Below are 5418 nucleotides of genomic sequence, written 5' to 3' on the forward strand. Positions count from 1 at the left end.
GTGTAGTTTATCTAGAGACCGTAATTTTGTCTCATTTTATTGGTTGTTAAAAGAGAATATCGACAGTAAACGAAGAGTCAACCACGCTAACGCTGCAGTCGATTGACCTGTAAATAGGACTGCCGCTCTCTCGCCCTACCGCACACCACTTCCTGGGGACACTACCACGCCGCTGAAATCCTACGCCGCTTCAAAGTGATGCTTGTCGGCGGCACCGCGTGAAACACGAACCGCGCGACCCCGGCGCATGAAGAGCTCGTTTCCTGCGCCGCGCAAAGTGGTCGCGTGCGCGCCCCAGCCCGCGCCGCGGTGCGTGAGCTATCGACTCGCCATCGCCGTGTCGACCGCGGAGCGGCGGCGGCGGCGGCTGCCACGCTTCGGGTTGCGTGGCACGCACTGTGCAGCGCGCGCACGCAACTCACGGACGCTGCCACCTCTCTGACAATTCGGCGTCGGCCGGCTGCCTCCGGAGTCCCGAGGGGCGGCAGGCCTACGTGAAAGCACTGACCGCTTTGGGGGCGGTCGATGGCGTCCTCATTCTTCGTCTGTACGTCCAGCCTCCTCGACATGTGGTGTCACCTGCTCAGATATTGTGCCAGCTCTGCACTCTATGCAGATTTTCTTTCTCGTACTGGGAGACACACTTTAAAAATATCTACATACAGTGAATGTTCGCCGTAAGACAGACTCTCTAATAGACAACACAGTAATAACGATCCTTGGCGTAGAGAGACAACTGAAAGATTTCACGAGATCCAGATGGAATCACAGTTCCATTTTACAGACAGTACACATTTATTCGTTTATTCTGAATCTCTCGCTCAGCACAAAGTTCCAAGCGACTGGAAAAAAGAGCAGGTGACAGCAGTATATAAGAAGTGTGAAATGACCCTCAAAGTTACAGATCAATACACCTTAGTTCTATTTGCTGCAAGAATCCTTGAACATATTCTCAGTTCGAATATAACAAACATTTGTCAGGCTGTGAAGCTTGCGTAAACGAATCAGCATGGTTTTAGAAAGCATCCTTGGGTAACAGAAGAAATATGAATTTAAATGATGAAAGGAGAAAATATGAAAATGCAGTAAATGAAGCAGGCAAAAAGGAATACAAACGTCTCCAAAATGAGATCGACAGGAAGTGCAAAATGGCTAAGCAGGGTTGGCTAGAGGACAAATGTAAGGGTGTAGAAGCATGTATCATTAGGGATATGATAGATATTGCCTACAGGAAAATTAAAGAGACCTTTGGAGAAAAGAGACCCACTTTTATGAATATCAAGAGCTCAGATGGAAACCCAGTTCTAAGGAAAGAAGGGAAAGCAGAAAGGTGGAAGGAGTATATAGAGGGTCTATACAAGGGCGATGTAATTGAGGACAATATTATGGAACTGGAAGTGGATGTAGATAAAGATGAAATGAGACATATGATATTGCGTGATGAGTTTGACAGAGCACTGAAAGACCTGAGTCGAAACAAGGCCCCGGGAGAAGACAACATTCCATTAGAACTACTGATAGCCTTGGGACAGCCAGTCTTGACAAAACACTACCATCTGGTGAGCAAGATATATGAGACAGGGCAAATACCCTCAGACTTCAAGAAGAATATAATAATTCCAATCCCAAAGAAAGCAGGTGTTGACAGATGTGAAAATTAGTGAACTATCAGTTTAATAAGTCACAGCTGCAAAATACTAATGCGAATTCTCTACAGACGAATGGAAAAACTGGTAGAAACCGACCTCGGGGAATATCAGTTTGGATTCTGTAGAAATATTGGAACACGTGAGGCAATACGACGTATCTTAGAACATAGATTAAGGAAAGACAAACCTTCGTTTCTAGCATTTGTAGACATAGAGAAAGCTATTGACAATGTTGAATGGAATACTCTCTCTCAATTTCTGAAAGTGGCAAGGGTAAAATACAGGGAGTGAAACGCTATTTACAATTTTTACGGAAACCAGATATCAGTTATAAGAGTCGAGGGCCATAAAAGGGACGCAGTGGTTGGGAAGGGAGTGAGACAGGGTTGTAGCCTACCCCGATGTTATTCAGTCTGTTTAGTGAGCAAATAATAAAGGAAACAAAAGAATAATTCGGAGTTGGAATTAAAATCCATGGAGAAGAAACGGAAACTTAGAGATTCGCCGATGACATTGTAATTCTGTCAGAGACAGAAAAGGACCTGGAAGAGCAGTTGAACGGAATGGACAGTGTCTTGAAAGGTGGATATAAGATGAACATCAACAAAAGCAAAACGAGGATAATGGAATGTAGTCGAATTAAATCGGGTGATGCTGAGGGAATTGGGTTAGGGAATGAGTTGCTTAAAGTGGTAAATGAGTTTTGCTATTTCGGGAGCAAAATAACTGATGATGGTCGAAGTTATGAGGATATAAAACGTAGACTGGCAATGGCAAGGAAAGCGTTTCTGAGGAAGAGAGATTGGTTAACATAGAGTGTAGGTCGCAGTGTCAGGAAGTCGTTTCTGAAAGTATTTGTATGGAGTGTAGCCATGTATGGAAATGAAACATGGACGATATATAGTATAGACAAGAAGAGAATAGAAGCTTTCGAAATGTTGTACTACTGAAGAATGCTTAAGTTTAGATGGGTAGATCACATAACTAATGAGGAGGTATTTAATAGAATTGGGGAGAAGAGGAGTTTGTGGCACAACTTGACAAGAAGAAGGGACCGGTTGGTAAGACATGTTCTGAGGCATCAAGGGATCACAAATTTAGCATTGGAGGGCAGCGTGAAGGGTAAAAATAGTAGAGGGAGACCAATCGATGAATAAACTAATCAGATTCAGAAGGATGTAGGTTGCAGTAGGTACTGGGAGATGAAGAAGGTTGCACAGGATAGAGTAGTATGCAGAGCTGCATCAAACCAGTCTGCATCCATCAACATGGATGAGAGGCAAGAAGGCAGATTCCATCTTTCTAGTTTCCGTAAAGCATTTGACACGGCGCCCCATTGCAAGCTGGTAACGGAGGTACCAGCATAACAAATTACTTCACAGATATGTGAGTAGGTCGAACGCTACTCAAATAATAGAATTCCGCCTGTTGACCTCGACAGCAAGTGTTCATCATAGACGAGGGTACCGTCGGGAGTGCCCAGGGAAGTGCGATAGGACTGCTGTTGTTCTCTAAATAATTAACTGATCTGACGGGGAGGGTGCGCAGCAAGCTGCAGTTGCTTGCTGATAATACAGTGGTGTACGGTAAGTTGTCGAAGCTGAGTGACTGTAGTAAGATACAAGGTGAATTAGACAGCCCTAAATTGTAAAAATGTAAGTTAATGCGGGTGAGTAGGACGATCAACCATGTACCGTTCATTTACAGTGTTACTAATGTCCAACTTGACGTACTCGAGTCATTTAAGTATCTGGTCGTAACGCTGCGAAGCGATATGAAATGGAACGAGAGTGTGAGCACTGTGGTAGGGAAGGGAGACGGTAGGTTACGCTTTACTGGGAGAATTTAAAGAAAGAGTAGTTCACCTATAGAGCAGACCGCATGTAGGACGCTGGTGCGACCTGTTCTTGAGTACCGCTCGAGTGTCTGTTAAGCGTACTAGCTCGCGTTTCAGGAAGACATCGAAGCATTTCAGAAGCGGGCTACTAGATACGTTTCCGGTAGATCTGAACAACACGTAAGTGCTTCGAGAACTCAAATTGGAACGCCTGGAGGGAAGACGATGTCCTTTTTTAAGAAACACTCCTGAAAAGTTTAGAAAACCGCTATTTGAAGCTGGCTGCCTTACGATTCTGATCCCGGCAACATACTTTGCGTGTGGGGACAACGAAGAGTGGATAAGAGAAATTAGGGCTCATACGGAGACATAAAAGGGGCATTGAAATGAAATTCGGTCACTAGTGTAAAGTAATGGTGACGATTCTATTATCTCAAAACTGTAGTTATAAAAATGGTTCAAATGGCTCTGAGCACTATGGGACTCAACTTCTGAGGTCATTAGTCCCCTAGAACTTAGAACTAGTTAAACCTAACTAACCTAAGGACATCACAAACATCCATGCCCGAGGCAGGATTCGAACCTGCGACCGTAGCGGTCTTGCGGTTCCAGACTGCAGCGCCTTAAGCTGTAGTTATACACAGTACACATACTCAAAAATATTCGCCAAAACTGTTGGCACATTTATCCGATTGCGACACTGGCCGGTCGATTCCATTCTTGAGAAAGCTAGTAGGCTGCTATCGGATCGATGCCTGAAGCCAGTCACACACTTCGTCGTCCGTTGCGAATAGATGTCCGCGAATAGCTTGTTTTAGAGGTCCCAAACCATGAAAATCACACGGTGAAATGTCGGTACTGTACGGTGGATGTCCCACCGAAACTGCTGCAATGTCGTCTTCACCACGTTAGCAGTGTGTGGGCGTACATTTTCATGCAGGGGGATAACGTCATTGGATAACGTGCATCGGCATTTCGACTTGATGGCTCGTCTAAGGTCCTGTAAAGTGGCTTGTTAACGCTGGACATTGGTTGTGGTTGCCTGTTCCAGGAACTCGACAAGCAGTGGGTCCTTGTGGTCGGAAAAGAAGAACGTCATGACCTTAGCGGAACAGGTGTGCATGGCCTTTGATTTCTTTGGAGCGGGTGAGGCCGCATGTTTCCACTGGTTGCTCTGACGCTTGCTTTCCGGTTTATAACGGTGACACCATGTTTCGTCATCCTTGACAACACGCGACAGAAAGCCGTATTGCTCCTCATGATGCCGTTGCAAATGACTAAAAGAGCGCCTTCGAGTATTGCCCTGTTCAGCGGTCTGTTGATGGGGAACCCACTGCGCAGAGCAGTATGGTGTGGGCGGTGCCCGCGCTAATACCCAGTAACCGATGGATCTCGTCCACGGTGATACTGCGGTTGTCCAAGACTAAAGCATTCACTTCCGCAACCATTTCTAGTGTGATGACACGAAGAGCCTGTCCAGGACGAGCGTCGTCTTCCAGTGACTCGCGCCCCTCAAGGAATCGTTTGCGCCATTCCACAACACTTGAAGGAGTCACCCTGTACTCATCGAACACAGCCTTCACCTCCTACTCCCTCCTCAACCTAAAATCAAGTCACTCCTCGTTGTTCCTGCTTACTCGCCTGCATGTTCGACAATGGACGATAGCTTGTGTGACCATCTTGTCTTCGGCGTGAAACCGCACTGGCGCTATGCATCATCAAACGGTGCGCACGCGTCAGTCTCTCTACCAATAGATGGCGCCACAATACCCGCAGTTATGTGGTGCCACATTATGTGTAAGGCGAAGGTACACGCACTGACCAGGTTTCACTGGAATGAACCTCATATAGACAGTAGTTTTTCCCTCGCTCTATTTGCAAGTGGAATAGGAAAGGAAATGTCTAGTAGTGCTACAGGGTACCCTCCGCCAC

This window comes from Schistocerca piceifrons, chromosome 1 (genome assembly GCF_021461385.2).
Source record: "Schistocerca piceifrons isolate TAMUIC-IGC-003096 chromosome 1, iqSchPice1.1, whole genome shotgun sequence".
Classification (NCBI taxonomy): domain Eukaryota; kingdom Metazoa; phylum Arthropoda; class Insecta; order Orthoptera; family Acrididae; genus Schistocerca; species Schistocerca piceifrons.